General features: G+C 31.7%; 1 protein-coding gene across 1 annotated transcript in view; it reads left to right on the top strand.

Moving 5' to 3' along the window:
* The window catches only part of LOC149779396 (late secretory pathway protein AVL9 homolog), a 162,040-nt gene that overhangs the window by 112,053 nt on the left and 28,964 nt on the right, over positions 1 to 21,023 (top strand). The gene's annotated exons all lie outside the window — the stretch shown is intronic.

The raw sequence follows: 21,023 nt of genomic DNA on the forward strand, positions 1-21,023 counted from the left end.
AAACAATTTAAACCTTCAGTTGTGAAGAGAATCTTGAGAGCAGGAAGACCCTCCATTCTGAAGGCTTATGAGGGAAAGTGGCATGTTTTTAGGGGCTGGTGCCAGACCAATAACATCATCCCTTTGATTGCCTCAAGCCCTCAACTGGCCAACTTTTTTCCTGGTTCTTTGATAAGAAACAGCTGGCCCCCATCACTATCAAAGACTACTGCTCTGTGATATTGGACACATTCTGGCATCATGCCAGATATGATATTTGGCGTGATGAAGACAGACAGTCACCAGATCCAACTAAATCAACATAGCCAGTTAGCTGGATTCACCAGTGATATTTTGTAGGTAAGAAGATTTCAGCCTCATCTTCCTAACTGATGATTAGAGTCACAGGTCAAGTGATCCCAGACTGTGTTGCTTATGTATTTAGGAGAATGGGTTATTGTTCACATTGGGAATCCACCTCAGAAGGATAAACAAGGTAGATGTCGGATGCTTATTCTCCTAATATAATGTGATTGGGGAATGTATTAGAAAGAGAAAGTAAATTATGTTTCTCTGAAAATACTTTCCCAATCATTACTTACAAATCCTCTCAACCACAACGCCATGCAAACATCCTCATTAGTATCATGCTCAGCTAAAAACTAGCACGACCTGGTGGTGCCAAAGGGATGTAATGTGCAAGAGTTATTGCCCTTTGTCTATTTGAACTAGGATACAATGATTTTAGTCTTTCAATAGGGCTGGATTCACGAGGTAGCAAGCTAATATTCCTTAATGTTATGTGATTTGGTAAGTATTCTCAGAGAAATGTATTTACTTACAGATTTGCTTTCCACAATTGAATATTAAATTTCGAGTAACATACATCAAGTACTCTTACCATAATGAACTTTGCTATTACAAATTCCTTCATATAAAGTTAACCCTCACCATAGTAAACATTGCTATAACATATTCCTTGATATAACACACAGTAAACCCTTGCCATAACATTTAGGCATCACAAGAAAGGCATTAAAAACAAAGATAAAGGCAAAATAAGGTATAATCCTTAAATTAAAAAGTCACAGTTTTGGTATAAATGTAGCTGTTTTAGTAGGCCAAGATGATCTCAGCATGATCATAGGATACATCACAAGTTAAAAATTGCCTGTGTTATAATATGTAGGAGGATGCACCAGTCAACATCTCCATGACCATGTTTTTTTTATATATACTATAGTATCATTGACAATGTAAGGTATAATGAAACCTGGCCAAATGGTCACTTTCACACAACAGACACCTACACTCAACAGCCATTCTAATTTACCCTTGGCAAATTTCCCATCTAAATGTCACTTGCTTCTGCAGTTAGCAACCAGGTGTTTCCTAACCAAATAAATATCCTCTCTGTTTTAACTGGACACTGGAGCATACAGAAAGTGACTGCTCAATGTATGCAAACTAAACTTTTGTTTCAAGAAGAAGGCACTGTTTAGATGAAGGAATATCATATGAATTTATGTGCAGACTTTTCTTTGTTGTCTTGAACTCACCATGCTCCAGTCACATTGTCAATGTAATTCAGAGTTTTCAGTATGATAAATTCAAAAGCAAGGCAATTTCTATTATTAGGGTAGAGGGTCATAGCAATTCATTTGCAGGATGGTGGAAAAAGTAGTTGTGTTATGACAGCTGAAATTAAAGTCACCTTTTGTACTTTTGTGACAATAGATAAATGTCTTCATTCATTTGCCTGCAAATTAAAGCTGTCTCTAATGAAAAAGTTCATCTTGGAGAAGAGATATGAATTACAGGCCTCTCAAATCAGCCAACTGCCTTATTGATCTCTATGAGCTGAGCAAAACGCTAATCCAGATATTGTTTTCAAACTGTGAACAATTATGTTTAAACCTGATTTATACACATCCTTTGTTTTAGTCATTTTGAAGCCTGTCAAATTAGCATTTTGTCAAACTAAGATTATTTATTATTTGTAGAGTCAGTAATGATATTTTTTATTGTATGGTTTTAACTGAGCAGGATAAAGTAGTCTTGCATGAAATATAAATCTGGGAGAGAATAAAATGTATGGATTTTTATGATTTTGTGAATAGTGCCACCAGGTTGTAGTAACGATAACAATAATAATGATGATGATATTTGGTTGATTTTATTTGTTCAAAAACCAATTATGAAAGGTGAACCTGTATACAAAGGTGACATGTGTACAAAGGTCACTTTTTTCTTTTACCTTGGGTGGGTCCTATAGATATGTTTGACTGTACTTAGATCAGTTTCTAGGATCATTTGTTACTGCAATGTTTAAGTCTGAAACTTTTCCTTTTGATATTTATTAAGGACTGTAAAATTTAGTTCATGGCTAAATATTGATTTTTGTAAAATAATATCTGTATCAATATTTATTTATTTAATAATAGACCAAACCGAGTTTGTTGACGATGTTTCAGATCATTCCAGATAGATTGGCTGTGTGTGTGTGTGTGTGTGTGTGTGTGTGTTATTGAACTTGTAACCTGTTTGCTTATCCTTAACTGCCACAAAAAGTAAGGTTTTTTTGCAAATTTAGAATTTTCAGATAATGTTCAGAGTTCTTGTGTACATATTTCTGCATAATTTTCCAGGGTTATTTAAGGTTTGGTTTAGGCATTTGCCCAGTCCAATGAATGTTGAAAAATGAGCACTTTTTAAAATTCTAAACATTTTACCCAGAAGATTTAGCAGCATACTGACAAGATGTGATTAACTGCAGCCTCAGATCAACCTGTCATGACTGCATGAAACTGTACTATTGGCATTGCAAGTAAACCATCAACGAGGGTGTCATTATTCTTATTAAACTGCCCATTGTTGGTTCTTCCTTCTATATGTTCAACCAGTTGAGATGTGGTTGATGCATATATAAAGGATAATAATAAAGATAACAAAATTGTTAAACTTTAAATTTAAACATTGCAAATATGTAGCTTCCAGAGTTGGCCCTTAATGATTCAGTTCAAATGGGCTTTTATATCTTGTATTCATCCTATAATTTTCATTCTGTAATAGCAAGCAGAGGCACAGCAAACAGGCTAGAATTGTGTACTTACATATATTGAAGTCAGTATCCTGAGGCTACAATAAGCTTCAGAATTGTAACAGTAGGTTTTTCTCTGAAGATTATTTCACTTTACTTTTTTGAACACTCTTTTTCTGATTAACCTGCTGTGAATCGATGCCTAAAGAGTCCTCTTTCACATGGTTTACTACTAAATCTGGATTAAACCATTTTAACCTGCTGTAGACCGATGCCTTGAACAAAGTAAAGAATCTCCATTTAGAGGGTTTCTGACTGAGCGTTTTAACTTACTGTCAATTGATGCTTTGAAAAGGTAAAGAGTCACCTTTTAGAGGACTTCTAAATCTTATTGAAACCATTTGTACCTACTGCAGACTGGTGCCTTAAACATAGTTAAGAGTCTCCTTTTAGAGGACTTCTAAATCTTATTGAAACCATTTGTACCTACTGCAGACTGGTGCCTTAAACATAGTTAAGAGTCTCCTTTTAGAGGACTTCTAAATCTTATTGAAACCATTTGTACCTACTGCAGACTGGTTCCTTAAACATAGTAAAGAGTCTCCTTTTAGAAGACTTCTAAATCTAATTGAAACCATTTGTACCTTCTGCAGACTGGTACCTTAAACATAGTAAAGAGTCTCCTTTCACAGGGCTTTACTGATAAATCTTGATCAAAGTATTTGTACCTACTGTACTCTGGTGCCTTAAATAAACATAGTGAAGAGTCTCCATTTAAAGGACTTTATCATTTAACCTCCTGTGGACAGATGCCTTAAACAAGGTAAAGAATTTCCTTTTACAGGGTTTGCTGCTAAATTGTTTTGTTAAATGATTTTAAGCTCCTGTGGACAGATGCCTTAAACAAGGTAAAGAATTTCCTTTTACAGGGTTTGCTGCTAAATTGTTTTGTTAAATGATTTTAAGCTCCTGTGGACTGATGCCTTAAACCAAATTAAGAAACTCCCTTTACAGTTCTGTAATTCTACTGAATCACAGTTAACTATTTTTACTGCTTTATTACAGAGACTCACAGTAGTAAGTTACAGTCACTAAATATTTAGCCTAATAATTATTTGTTTTAGCACTAGTTTACTTCTGTTCAGCTTTCTTTCTTGACTAATGCACAAGTTATTTTTAACCACATGCATACAACCTGAAATTTTTTCAGCTGTACCTAGTTAGAATAAAAATTGAATGACCTTTTGGTATAATAACATATTGCTTGTTATCTAAACAAACTGTCATAAAAGGAATTTTGTTTATAACTACAGACCCTGAAATGGTTTGTTGTACAAAATCTGCATTTAATTGCACTTATTTGCATTAAATTCGCTTCCCATTCACATTTCAGTTGCATTTCATTTGTATTCCATTCACATTTGCATTTCATTTGTGTTCCATTCACATTTGCATTTCATTTGTATTCCATTCGAATTTGCATTTCATTTGTATTCCATTCATATTTGCATTTCATTTGTATTTCATTCATGTTTGCAGTTTCATTTGTATTCCATTCACATTTGCATTTCATTTGTATTCCATTCACATTTGCATTTTCATTTGTATTCCATTCACATTTGCAATTTCATTTTTATTCCATTCACATTTGCATTTCATTTGTATTCCATTCACATTTGCAATTTTGCTTTTATTCCATTCACATTTGCATTTCATTTGTATTCCATTAACATTTGCAGTTTCGCTTTTATTCCATTCACATTTGCATTTCATTTGTATTCCATTCACATTTGCAATTTCATTTTTATTCCATTCACATTTGTATTTCATGTGTATTCCATTCACATTTGCATTTCATCTATCCTCTCATCATGTTTTGTCTATTTGTCTCTAGTCTAAGAAATGGAAATGCATATACTGAATTCAGCTTTTCTCTTTTCACGGACATTAAAGGGAGAGAGGTCTAACAGCTATTGTATTTTGTCTTATTTTGACCTGACAAATTTAGTGTCCGTTACGAATCACTGCCATCTCACCTCTGTCTGTGTGGGTTCGAGTCTCCAATTCAGCCATTGTGTGTATGTGAGAAAGCTTGCCAGTAGCTTCTCATGGGTCGGTGGTTCTTTCCAGAATTTCCCTGGGTTCCTCCTCCACCATTAATGCTGGCTGCCATGTATAGCCAAATGTGTACTGAAAAATGGCGTTAAACCCTACAACAACAACAACAAATTTAGTAACCATTTTAAAAATTCAATTTACAAATCCAGTCATGAAATCCTAATGCATTTTGTTCCATTTTTATGTATCATTCATTGATATGCATTTTTCATTTTTGGTGTCCATTTAATTATACATTCATTCTATCTGCATTTCATTTGCATTCCATTTGCATTCCACTTTTGTTCCACTGGTAAAATTAGCTGTTTCAGGTTCTGTAGCTTGCTTGTGTTGTTATTTTTACATGCATGATAGTACTTAATTTAATATGTATAAAATGGAACATACTGACTGTTATAAGTTCAATCCAAATGCAGACAGCATAGGATCAGATCTCCCATCATGTAATGCATGAGCAGATCTGGGTCTGTGCAGTTTCTTAGGTGTAATCATTAGAACAAAGAACATAAACCCTGTTCTACCAGCATGTTATTCAGTGTGCACATCAGGGTCTATATTGTGTTCAGTTGGACTTATGAGCAAGAATATATGGTAGATATTTTAAAACTTAAAATTATCAAAGGCAAACCAAAACAAAAGAGAACAAGAAAAAAAGATTTGGGATTGGAAGTGTTTGTATGCATTGTAATTATATATTCTTTGACCACTTTACTTCATTAGATAATATCATTCACTGCATGATAGTTGGTCAAACGTTGGCAAGACCCATGTTACCTTAAATCATATTAAAAAAAATATTGACCTCTCCTTTAATGATACAATGTATGTTTATCTATAGTTTGTTCAGTGCTATTAAGAAGTCTTATATCAATCCATTACAGCAATTCACTGACAACTTATCCAATTAAATTCACTTTTTTTACAAAATTATTACACTCGGTCCACTTTACCAATGATGTTTGTGCTAAAATTACTATTTCCTATTATGTATATTTGATATTTTGGACAAATAGAAGTACATTTTTTTGTAATCCGGCTTTAAAGGAGAAGATACCTTTGAGTCAATTTGCCCTGAGCTATGATATTGATGAACAGCTATAGATTTTAGTGTTGGTACTTTGGATACTGTGAGCAAGACCAGAGTATAGCAGCTTGCAAGCCTCCGGTACTTTAAGTGAGGCTGCAGTAACTGGCAGTAGAAACTTTTTAAAAACCATTTTTTAAATTATAAATTATGCTTTTATTACTTTTCACAATGTTAAAATGAATATTAATATACTTAAAAAGAAATTGTGTTTTGTTTGATGATAATTAACTGGATTTTATGATTTTACTTATTGTTACATCTTGAAAAACCAGCTGCAATTTCTGGTTTTATACCAACAATCATTAGGTCCAATGTTTGTTTAGCAGCACCTTAGTGCTTCACAATGTCCTATAGAGGAAGATCATTCCTCAATGCATTTTCGTAGGGAGTCCTTTTATAGGTATACAGTCTGTGTATTATATGAAAAGGACTAAATTTCAAGAACCATTACTGGCAGAATATACAGGAGCTTTTGCTAAATGTTTTCTTGTAGTGACTAGGGTTGAAAAAGTGTCTCGTTCATGATAAAGGTTGTAAAATGGGTTGGGATGTATCTCACTACTTAAAAATGGCTTGTGCATGATCTGTAATCAGCCTGTTTGACATTCAGTGAGTAACTGAAGTTAATATGTGGAGGGTATAAGTATATACATGTATATCTTTTGCCAGTTTTATATTACATTATCTGCAAAGTGCAATTATGTACAATTTATTCATAATCAGTAGCAGATTTCATCTGTAATGGATTAGTTCAGTGCATGTTCAGTATTAATTGACAGCATTTAAATTCAAATGTGTTACAACTATTATGTAATACAAAAAAATCTCATGAAATCCATTTACCATAAATATGACAATTTATATGTGGTTTTATAAAAATTATGAAATCCATTTACCATAAATAAGACAATTTATATGTGGTTTTATAAAGATCATGAAATCCATTTACCATAAATAAGACAATTTATATGTGGTTTTATAAAAATCATGAAATCCATTTACCATAAATAAGACAATTTATATGTGGTTTTATAAAGATCATGAAATCCATTTACCATAAATAAGACAATTTATATGTGGTTTTATAAAAATCATGAAATCCATTTACCATAAATAAGACAATTTATATGTGGTTTTATAAAGATCATGAATTCCATTTACCATAAATAAGACAATTTATATGTGGTTTTATAAAGATCATGAAATCCATTTACCATAAATAAGACAATTTATATGTGGTTTTATAAAGATCATGAAATCCATTTACCATAAATAAGACAATTTATATGTGGTTTTATAAAGATCATGAAATCCATTTACCATAAATAAGACAATTTATATGTGGTTTTATAAAGATCATGAAATCCATTTACCATAAATAAGACAATTTATGTGGTTTTATAAAGATCATGAAATCCATTTACCATAAATAAGACAATTTATATGTGGTTTTATAAAGATCATGAAATCCATTTACCATAAATAAGACAATTTATATGTGGTTTTATAAAGATCATGAAATCCATTTACCATAAATAAGACAATTTATATGTGGTTTTATAAAGATCATGAAATCCATTTACCATAAATAAGACAATTTATATGTGGTTTTATAAAAATCATGAAATCCATTTACCATAAATAAGACAATTTATATGTGGTTTTATAAAGATCATGAATTCCATTTACCATAAATAAGACAATTTATATGTGGTTTTATAAAGATCATGAATTCCATTTACCATAAATAAGACAATTTATATGTGGTTTTATAAAGATCATGAAATCCATTTACCATAAATAAGACAATTTATATGTGGTTTTATAAAAATCATGAAATCCATTTACCATAAATAAGACAATTTATATGTGGTTTTATAAAGATCATGAATTCCATTTACCATAAATAAGACAATTTATATGTGGTTTTATAAAGATCATGAATTCCATTTACCATAAATAAGACAATTTATATGTGGTTTTATAAAGATCATGAATTCCATTTACCATAAATAAGACAATTTATATGTGGTTTTATAAAGATCATGAATTCCATTTACCATAAATAAGACAATTTATATGTGGTTTTATAAAGATCATGAATTCCATTTACCATAAATAAGACAATTTATATGTGGTTTTATAAAGATCATGAATTCCATTTACCATAAATAAGACAATTTATATGTGGTTTTATAAAGATCATGAAATCCATTTACCATAAATAAGACAATTTATATGTGGTTTTATAAAGATCATGAAATCCATTTACCATAAATAAGACAATTTATATGTGGTTTTATAAAGATCATGAAATCCATTTACCATAAATAAGACAATTTATATGTGGTTTTATAAAGATCATGAAATCCATTTACCATAAATAAGACAATTTATATGTGGTTTTATAAAGATCATGAAATCCATTTACCATAAATAAGACAATTTATATGTGGTTTTATAAAGATCATGAAATCCATTTACCATAAATAAGACAATTTATATGTGGTTTTATAAAGATCATGAAATCCATTTACCATAAATAAGACAATTTATATGTGGTTTTATAAAGATCATGAAATCCATTTACCATAAATAAGACAATTTATATGTGGTTTTATAAAGATCATGAAATCCATTTACCATAAATAAGACAATTTATATGTGGTTTTATAAAGATCATGAAATCCATTTACCATAAATAAGACAATTTATATGTGGTTTTATAAAGATCATGAAATCCATTTACCATAAATAAGACAATTTATATGTGGTTTTATAAAGATCATGAATTCCATTTACCATAAATAAGACAATTTATATGTGGTTTTATAAAGATCATGAAATCCATTTACCATAAATAAGACAATTTATATGTGGTTTTATAAAGATCATGAAATCCATTTACCATAAATAAGACAATTTATATGTGGTTTTATAAAGATCATGAAATCCATTTACCATAAATAAGACAATTTATATGTGGTTTTATAAAGATCATGAAATCCATTTACCATAAATAAGACAATTTATATGTGGTTTTATAAAGATCATGAAATCCATTTACCATAAATAAGACAATTTATATGTGGTTTTATAAAGATCATGAAATCCATTTACCATAAATAAGACAATTTATATGTGGTTTTATAAAGATCATGAATTCCATTTACCATAAATAAGACAATTTATATGTGGTTTTATAAAGATCATGAAATCCATTTACCATAAATAAGACAATTTATATGTGGTTTTATAAAAATCATGAAATCCATTTACCATAAATAAGACAATTTATATGTGGTTTTATAAAGATCATGAAATCCATTTACCATAAATAAGACAATTTATATGTGGTTTTATAAAGATCATGAAATCCATTTACCATAAATAAGACAATTTATATGTGGTTTTATAAAGATCATGAAATCCATTTACCATAAATAAGACAATTTATATGTGGTTTTATAAAAATCATGAATTCCATTTACCATAAATAAGACAATTTATATGTGGTTTTATAAAAATCATGAAATCCATTTACCATAAATAAGACAATTTATATGTGGTTTTATAAAGATCATGAAATCCATTTACCATAAATAAGACAATTTATATGTGGTTTTATAAAGATCATGAATTCCATTTACCATAAATAAGACAATTTATATGTGGTTTTATAAAGATCATGAAATCCATTCACCATAAATAAGACAATTTATATGTGGTTTTATAAAAATCATGAAATCCATTTACCATAAATAAGACAATTTATATGTGGTTTTATAAAGATCATGAAATCCATTTACCATAAATAAGACAATTTATATGTGGTTTTATAAAAATCATGAAATCCATTTACCATAAATAAGACAATTTATATGTGGTTTTATAAAGATCATGAAATCCATTTACCATAAATAAGACAATTTATATGTGGTTTTATATTTGCAGCCTCTTTACAGATTATTAACATGTCACTGCTCAAAGTAGATCAACAATGTAAAAATTTTAAAAAACACAAAAAATTACAAGAAATTGTCAAAGTTTGATAGTCTAGAAAAGTAGACAGTGCACAGATTTATCTTATGCAGAATTCATTTATTTATTCCTCAGAAATCATGTAGAAAATAATATTGGTTTGAATATTAAGTTTAAGAAACAATATTTATATACTTTGAAATAGAAATTTAAGTTCAGCTCCACAAAATTATAAATTAGATAATTACATGTTAAAGAAATTATAAACCCACACACACACACACACACACACACACTTTCCCAAAAACTTCATTTGTAGACATGAGAATTTAACTTGGTTTTCAATTCTTGTTTGTCTCTTAAGAATTTGTAATAATGCCTCTTATACTGTCTTTTTAGGGGGTATATGGTGTCACCCACGTTCATTCATTTTTATCATATCTGTTCGTCTGTTATAAAGTTTAGTTTCTCTCTGTAACATTTGAGGTGCTACAAAAGTTGAAACCAAATTTGGTTTGAGTCGTTATATAAAGAAGACCCTTGTTTTTATAAAATTAGACAAAGTCATGGACACTGTTTAACCTATATTGTTTTTAGCTTCACCATGCCTGTAAGGTGTCCATGTCATCATTGGTAATTTCTAGTTGTAAAAATGTAGAGAACTGTGTAAAACATGTTTCAGTCACATTTCTCAGCTTTTGTTTCATCTTCACAGCAATAAAAGTATTAAGCAACTAGGTACTTTGTTTCAAGTAGAATCACAAAAATTTCAGAATGTTAGAATTTTACTCATTCTGATGACCCCGAACTGGGTAATTTGACCAAATCCACATTTTGTTCTTCACTTCATTTGTATTTTATTTGCATTAATTTGCATTCCATTCATGTTTGCATTTTGGCTACCTTCTTGTAATTCTTTGTTTATGGTCTCAGAAGTACATTCTGATTTTTTGCTTCCATTCACTGTTTCCTTTAATTTCCTTTTGCAATGCATTTGTCAAACCAGGACTTCCATTTTTGCTAATCTTATATTGCAAAACTAGTTTTCCATATCTTGTCATGACACAGGAGTGACTTAATAAAATACAAAAAGGTATTATGGAAATTACAATAAATGCACATAGAACTGCAACTATAATCAGTGCAAAAATATAGTTATACACATTTATCAGCCTTTTTTTTTTGTTCTTATTTCATTTTGTTAAAATAAAAATTGTGAAGAGAACACTACGAGTGATGATATCATCAGATCAATGTCATTTCTTAGAACAGTTTTCTTTCACTATTAAGAAGGATGTTTTTTGTTACTTAATTCACACAGCATCCAGCTAGACTGAATTTCTTAATTTCAGTAACTATGAGATCTTTTTACCATATATATGATAATTTATATGAGGTTCAAATTGTTTTTATATTTGCAGCCTCTTTACAAATTGTTAAAATGTCACTGCTCAGCATAGAATAACAATTTAAAATTTAAAAAATTAAAAATTTACAAGAAATTGTCAAAATTTGATAGTCTGTGTGACTTGGATTTTTGACTTAGCTTTAACAATTTTACAGTCATATCGCTACGATGTCTGCAGTGTGGCAGTTTATAATGATGTCTAACACTAGGGCATCATGCCACAGACATGAAGCATGAATTCCCACCCAGTCACATTATCCTAACACCAGGCCTACCAGTTCTAACACTAACCTCTTAATGCTGAGTGCCAAGCGAGGCAGCTGTTAGTACCATTTTTGTAAGGCTTTGGTATGAGTCGGCCAGGTTTCGAACCCATGACTTCCCGCATCTGAGGTGGATGCTCTAACCACTAGGCCACCGGAGCAGTTGTGATAGTCTGTAAAAGTGCACAAATTTCTCATATACAGAATTTCTTTTTTTGTTTAGAAAAAGTATTTTAGCAAATGGAAAGCATGTTGTATATCCAGAATGTGTTTCAGAGTATTCATAACATTCCCTCACTATATCGTTCAAGGGTGCCATACAAATGAACCATATTCTGGGTCATATTATATTGAGGTATTTTGTACATAATATAAAATAATAAAATGGGATCCATGACCAAATTAACCTTACATGCCTTATAGAGGGAACTGTCTTTTAGCAAGGGAGTGTTGTATTAGTATGATTATGTGTATTATGTAACTGTAAAATCAGTATCATTTATTTGTGTATTAAAATTTTGTTTACAGTTGACTTACTCCATTTCATTGTTAGTGCTAAATTAGATGGATAAAAGGCTTAAAAGAATGACATTTTTGTTTATTTTGAATTGCAAGCTTTGCATGATAAGTCAATGATTATGAACTTTTCAAGCTTTTTGTACATAGTTAGATTATGTTACATTAGATACTGCATGGGAATTTCTTCACAAAGTTAATTTATTTGGGTATGTTACATTATATACTGTAGGGGAATTTCTTCACAATGTTAATTTATTGGAGTATGTCAGATTATATACTGTAGGGGAAAATCTTCACAATGTTAATTTATTGGAGTATGTTACATTATGTACTAGTGTGTGTTACATTATGTACTGGAGTATGTTACATTATGTACTGTTGGGGATTTTCTTCGCCTCTCCCTCACTAATTTTTGAGCATTGTGGTTCATAAAGATTGGCTGCTGCATAATTAAGTGAGTATATGAAATAGCAGAGGAGACACAAAATTTGATTACATCAACAGTTGCTGTCAGTGATATGTAAGAATTATAATCTTCTTTGTCCTATACAAACAGTTGTACATGCTTCATACAACATTGAAAGTCCTTGAATATATCTGTGGAAATACAAATTTAAAATTAAAAGTTAATAAAATGTTGTTTCCTTTTTGATTTATAATTTTAGTTTATAAATTTAAAATGTAAAAAACAATATCAAATGAGACATGACATAGGTAGTTACCAGTGTCCCTTTCCAGTAGTAGTGCATGAATTAGTTAATGTGTTTCTTCTTCTACTTCTATACCTTTTTATACATAGAAAAATACTTCTTGAAAACTCTTGAAAAGACTTTGAAAAACCATACTTTTGGACTGTTTGAACCATATTACATAATGGATTTTAATATATATATATATATATATATATATATATATATATATATATATATATATATATATATATATATATATATATATATATTAAATCATAAGAAGTCAGTTACAGATAATAGCTTGTGTCAGACCATTAATATAAATCAATTTGACATGCTTACATATTTGTGCACCAGTAAAGATCTGGGTTGCCATCCCTTCTGTATGTATCCATTGTAAGCAAACAAGTAAACCAAAGCATCAATTCCAGAAGTACACATAAATTGCTAGAACCAAACAGATTAATGTTTGCGCTGATTAATTCTTCAAAGCAGCAATTTTATTTGTCAAAATAGACTTCTGTGTTGATAGCACATGGCAGTTACTGACTCCATGTGTCATTTATACTACCGTATTTACCGCATATGTTGGGACACGATAAAATAATTATTTTTTTTCCTGTCCCAGAACTTATGGTGAAACATTTTTCACTTTGGTCATATGTCCCAAGACTTAAGAAACGAAATAAATTTGTATTGCGTTTGTGCTTCCCCCTCCAATGCACGTGGCAATAAAATAGATAAATAAAACGCTTAATTGATAATAAAAAGAAAGAAACTAACCTTGTGTTATCATTTATTCCTTTTTTCAACATAAGCATTAACGAATAAAATATTTCCACGAAATCCGTATAAATAGCGTAGACTTCCATATTGTAGCGTGTATCAATTATGTCCGATACCACACACCATGTTGTTAATTGACATGAACACTGAGAAACAGTTGTGTGTGGTTGTGCTCAAAGGTTTGAACATGTTATCCAACTGAAAACTGGAGCCAACAAAATCGCATACAAGAGGGAAATAGTCAACTGATATCTTGAAGACGCCATTCACGCATGACACGGTGTTGGGTGCAAAATAATCAAGATTGAATTATATCCAGGTCTACTTTATGACAATATCTCGCAAATAAAAATCTTCATTTGAAAATGCATTCACTTGAGTGCAAGTGACAGTCTTTTCACCAGCTAGGGTTACATAATTATCCTTACTATACCAAACACATAGAAGTCCTGGTGGTGAATAAACACGACTGGCAGCAAGCAGTTAACTCCTTCTTTGAACCTACCGACAGGACATGAAAGACAAAAGGTTATTTTTATTACAAAGCAGGAGATCTCAGAAGCTGACTGGTTATTTTTTTGTGTAAAGGATATCAATACAAAGGTTACTGTATTGCAAAACAAGCCGACATCGGAAGTTGGCTATAGATTCTGTGAAGTGAGCCATTTTTTTTTTTTTTTTTTTTTTAATACACAAAGACGGCCGAGATATGGAAGCATACTTGGGTTCCTTTTCAACTGTATTCACGGGAATTTTGAAAATAAATTGAAACAATGGACCAAATTTTAAAGTGACACAGTATAGTGCTTTGTGCACAGATGTCGATGACCCAGCATCACCCAGAATATTTGGAGAAAATAAAATCATGTGATGAATTCGTGAAGGCCAGAAGAGAAGCAAACAATTTCACAAATGAGAGGGAAATAATCACCCGATATATTGAAGACAACTGCCGTTCACGCATGGCACGGTGTTAGGTGCAAAATAGCCAAGATTAGTTTATATCCAGGTATACTATATGCCAGTATCTCACAAATAAAAATCATTATTTGAAAACACATTCACTTGAGTGCAAGTGACAATCTTTTCACCAGCGCGGGTTATATAAGTATCATTAATATTTACCCACAGACATCAGTGCACCTTTGTATTAATTATTACTATAGATGCCAAGCACATATAAGCCCTGATGGTGAATAAACACAACTGGCAGCCAGCAGTAAACTTCTTCTTTGAACTTACCAACAGGACATCAAAGACAAAGGTTATTTTTATTACAAAGCAAGCCGACTTTGGAAGCTGACTTTGGACTCGGAAGCTGAATTTTTTTAAAGGATATCAATACAAAGGTTATTTTATTGCAAAGCCAGCTGACCTCGGATGCCGACTACTGGATTCTTTTAAGTGTGCCGATTTTTTTTTGTTGATAGCTTTGACTATACAAAGACGGCCGAGATATGGAAGCTAACTTTGGTTCCCTTTCAACAGTATTCACCAAAAGTTTGACAATAAAGTGAAACAATGGAACAGTTTTTAAAGTTACACAATATAGTGCTTCATGCGCGAACATCGATGACCCAGCATCATCCAGAAGATTTGGAGAAAATAAAATCACTTGATGAATTCATGAAGGCCAGAAGAGAAACATATCATTTTGCCGACAATACAGTCATTAACATGGATGAAACTTTAGTATACTTTGATCGCATTCCTAAATGGACTGACGATAAGATGGGCGTCAAAAGTGTGAGAATTACCAAGACTAGTGCAGATTTGAAAAAATCTTCCTTTTGTTCTTGCAGTTTCCACTTCAGGTGGTGTGTTGCATCTAACAATTTTTCATGGTATGAGAAAGTTAAAAAAGTATTCATGTACCAAAATAATAGATTGTACGTGTGCAGGAGAAGGATTGTGTTGATGAGATGCTGCTGCAGTGGATTAAAGAGTTTTATCTCAAGTACACAGTTTTATATTTTAAAAATGCAATTTCATTTGGAGTGCAATTTCTGACGTGTCATTTTTGAAAGATTTAAAAGGTGTCCCACAACTTACGACTCAAAAAAATGATGTGTCCCAGAACATACAGTGCACAAAAAATTACTTTTAAAATTAATTTATGGTGTCCCAACATATACGGTAAATACGGTAATAATATAGTCAGCACACAGCAGTTGTACTATCCTAGAATGCTACATCCTTATTTAGAAAAGACAAAATTGACCAGAAAGAAACAGTTAAAAGTATATTCATTTTCTTCGAATTTCTAAGTTATCACTTAATGTATCATTTCAAATGTCAAAGAACAATCCTCAGACAATGAATCATTTCAAATGTCAAAGAACAATCCTCAGACAATGTATCATTTCAAATGTCAAAGATCCTCAGACTGACCAAAGGCTAAAACTATTTCTTACAGTGCTGCCACCAATGTTGTATTTACCAATATTTTCAAGTGTCAGTATTTTGTTGTCCATTGTTATTTACTGGGGAAATACTTTTGATAAGGAAAATCTTGCTAAATATATTATTTCTGATTCATATTTACAAGTTTCTTGATGATAATTCCAAAATTGGACACACTGAACACCATTGTGATGATGGTTACAAACTTGCAAAGACAGACTGCCATTTTTCATAATAATTCAAAACTTGTACGCACTTACTACTACTTTTGATAATTCCAAAATTGCACAAAGTGACCACCAGTTACAATAATTCCAAAATTGCACACACAATTCACCATTTTGATATTAGTTCCAAAAATTGCTCATAATTACCACCATTTTGATAATTCCAAAATTGAACACACTAACCACCATTTTTCATAATTCCAAAATTGCACATATTGAACACCATTTTCCATTTTTCATAATTCCAGAATTGCACACACTGTCTCTCAGTTTGATAATAATTCTAAAATTTCACACACTGACCACCATTTTACATGATAATTCCAAAATTGCACACACTAACCAAAATTGTACAGATTGACTCCCATTTTGATGATCATTCTAAAATTCCAGATCAGTGACTGCCATCTTTCATTAATTTTCTGAATTGCACAAACTGACCACCATTATTCATGATAATTCCATAATTGTACACACTGACCACCATTTTGAAGATAAAATAAGCAATATACATGTATTAAGCTTTTATTTTTAAATTTTGATTGATTATTTTATGTTGAGTCAGTAGAAATCTATTTCATTTTTTTTCTTTTCGCAAGTTATCTGTATATGTTAACATGAGGAAACATTGTAATATGACTAATTTAGTCTGAAAGAAAATTATGTAAGAAAATTTTAGATACAAATAGTTGACATTTTAACACCTTGCTTAATTTATGTTGACAGTAGTTTGTATAAATCTTATATAAATTGTTACAATATACCTAGTGTATTAGTATTTATTGCATACTGTATGCATATCTATATATCAGAGTAAACACAGTAGTGAGCTTTTGCTTTTCATTTTTACCTTTTTACTCTATACTGTATATCAAGTTTTTTGTTTAACTGCAGAAAATGAATTGAAGCTACTTTGAAAAAACCAATTGTAAATCTTGCTGTCAGTATATCAATTGATTTTGTATCTTATATTCTATCAGCTCATCTGGCTTCAAGGGGTCATTTGGCAACAAGGGGTCAGTGAGTCAGTGGTATTGCCTCCCTCTTTTCCATATGCAGTATACTGGGATGAAAGTGGGATTGCTTTATGTAAACATTTGAGGAGCATGAGGAAAGAGTTTGAGTACAATAGCAAAACCTGAGGCTTCAAAGTCTTTCTCAAGTCATCCACCACACAAGTGCAGAAACATGAGGAAAGAATTTTGAGTACAAGGGTGAATGAAGCCTGATGTTTCAAAGTCTTGCCGCAAGTGATCAACCAATATTTGCAATAGCATAAGGAAAGAGTTTGAGTACAAAGGTGATGCCTGAGGCTTCAAGGCTTTTCTCTTTGTAATCACGGCAATATTTGCAATAGCATAAAGATAGAGTTTGAGTACAAAGGTGATGCCTGAGGCTTCAAGGCTTTTCTCTGAGTAATCACGGCAATATTTGCAATAGCATAAGGATAGAGTTTGAGTACAAAGGTGATGCCTGAGGCATCAAGGCTTTTCTCTGAGTAATCCAGGCAATATTTGCAGTAGCATAAGGATAGAGTATGAGTACAATGGTGAAGTCTGAGAAATTCAAAGCTTTTAGTGACTTTTACCCAAGTGATCCAGGAAAAATTTGTAAGTGCATGAAGAAAGAGTCTAAGTACAAGGCTTCAGAGTCTTTCTCAGTGATCCAGTAAACTTTTGCAGGAACATGAGGAAAGAATTTAAATACAAGGGCAAATCCTGAAACTTCAAAACTTATGCAGAATGATCCAGCATGAGTAAAAAGTTTGAGTACAAGGGCAAATCCGGAGACTTCAAAGTTTTTCCAAACATTATTTAGGAAACATTTGCAGGAACATGAGGAAAAAGTTTGATTACAAGGACAAGGCCTGGGGCATCCAGGAAACATTTACAAACTGCAGATCGCATATGACAATTATTCTTTTATGATATATTACATATTGCCAAAAATATAAACTAGTTACATAATGAAATGAGTCTTTTAAACATAAAAATCAAATGTTGTTTAAACACCAGTTCTAACAGCAGTTCTAACCAGCCAAAACTGATTTGATTGTGCAAGAATACATGTATTTCATATATCATGTGTTGTGAATCCATCAACATTTTCACTTTTTGTAATTTCGACAAACCATTGAATTTCAAAGACAAAATTGGAGCCCAGAGTAGCCGAGTGGTCTAAAGTGCACTCCATTACGGATCACTGCCATCTCACCTCTGTCTGCGTGGGTTTGAGTCTAGGATTTGGCCAATGTGGGTATGTGAGAAAGCTTGCCAGTAGCTTCTCATGGGTCGGTGGTTCTCCCCAGGGTTCTTCCTTCACCATTAATACTGGCCACCATGCATAGCCTATCGTGTGCTGAAAAATGGTGTTCAACCCAACAACAACAACAACATCAGGGGCAAAATTTATCATGAGAGAAAAAACACTAAGTTTTTTTTAACAATTGCTCTACAAATGAAAGCCAGAAATAGAATATAATCATCTGTATATTCATTTTGTCATAATGTGACAATATTTTGCAGGTATAAATTCCACAAAACTGATTGTAATACAGTAAAAGTAATGAAAATAAAACAATGTAATTATGACTGTTAGAAAGTTTTGAACTTTTAAGTAATCCATTAACAGATGAAATAATTCAGCAGTGGAAAATGATAAAGAAACAGTAAGATTTACATGTCAGATTGTCCAAGAATCTTCCTCAAATACGGAGTGAAATTCCATTAAGAAGATCCTGAACTATTGATGCTTTCACTTCCCACCATGATCAGCTTGGTCCATAAATATAATGTCTTCACTTCCCACCATGATCAGCTTGGTCCATAAATATAATGTCTTCACTTCCCACCATGATCAGCTTGGTCCATAAATATAATGTCTTCACTTCCCACCATCATCAGCTTGGTCCATAAATATAATGTCTTCACTTCCCACCATCATCAGCTTGGTCCATAAATATAATGTCTTCACTTCCCACCATCATCAGCTTGGTCCATAAATATAATGTCTTCACTTCCCACCATCATCAGCTTGGTCCATAAATATAATGTCTTCACTTCCCACCATCATCAGCTTGGTCCATAAATATAATGTCTTCACTTCCCACCATCATCAGCTTGGTCCATAAATATAATGTCTTCACTTCCCACCATGATTAGCTTGGTCCATAAATATAATGTCTTCACTTCCCACCATGATCAGCTTGGTCCATAAATATAATGTCTTCACTTCCACCATCATCAGCTTGGTCCAAAAATATAATGTCTTCACTTCCACCATCATCAGCTTGGTCCAAAAATATATGACAAAATGATGGAGAATGATTGTTTTTTTATAGCAACTGAGCACTGTCCAGTTTACATATGCATATGAAATATTGTTGCAAAATTGGGAAGAGATAAGAGTATGATTACATGAGCATTCAAACATGGACTTCATTTATCCTGGTAGATGATGCAACATTTAGGATGGCAAAACAAAAACTTGGAATTCAGGGAAAGAGGCACAGAAAGGAAACATGATCCAAAGAAAGAGGAACGGCTATCGTAAAACAATCAGAAAGAAAGCATACAGCAAATCATTTCAGTGATATTCTTTTGTGAGATACCACTTACACTGCATGGTGAGGGAAAATGCAAGCACTAAAGTGCACTAAATTTATCTACCAGTACCCTTGTTACTTCACCAGCCATCATTATATCTGGTACCCCACTCATGCATACCATCTGAGTAATACTAGTAATAGTAATACTAATAATATCACAACATCTGTAGGTATAAATGAATTTACTGTCTTTGGACTCATTCATGACCAGTTTGAGTCATTACATCAAAAATTGTTTCATAACATCATAGTTTTTGTGAAATGTATGAATATGTTTCATTCAAATAAGATGCCTATTACAACAAAACCATGCAGTGTAATTAACATAGGTCTTTCTTTGCAAAACAAGTGTAAACATTATTGGAGAAAGCATTATTCTATTCTCTACATTAACTTGTTATTCTGTACTCTGTAACTTCCTATTCTTACCACTAATTTCTGTTATTTCCACTTACCTTCTATTCATTCCACAAACTTTTTATTCTTTTCACTGTAACTTCTGTTACATTTTAGATACATTTGGCACATTACATAGTATCACTAAGCTGTGTATTACAGGCCACACTAATTACTGGCCACACTCAACTGTGTATTACAGGCCACAGTAGGCCCCATATTCTCTAATTTTTAAAGAAAGAAACTCAATTTCAAGCTGAAAGTCCCTAGATTTTTTAAAACTCATTTTTAATATAGGTCCATCTTCTAGACTACAGTTTTACTGACTATATGCACTCCAAGTGTCATTCTATGATAATGGGAGTTTTGATCTTGAGTTTTTTGGCTCAGAATATGGACCTTTGATTCCTTTCTCGAAGTTCAGTTTTAGAAGTCTGTTTTTGATTCCTTTTATCGAGGTTCAAGTTTAGAAGTCTGTTTTCATCTTTTAGCTCAACCCATCATAAGGCCAAGTGGG

This window comes from Sinohyriopsis cumingii, chromosome 17 (assembly GCF_028554795.1).
Source record: "Sinohyriopsis cumingii isolate HCF-2022 chromosome 17, ASM2855479v2, whole genome shotgun sequence".
Lineage (NCBI taxonomy): Eukaryota > Metazoa > Mollusca > Bivalvia > Unionida > Unionidae > Sinohyriopsis > Sinohyriopsis cumingii.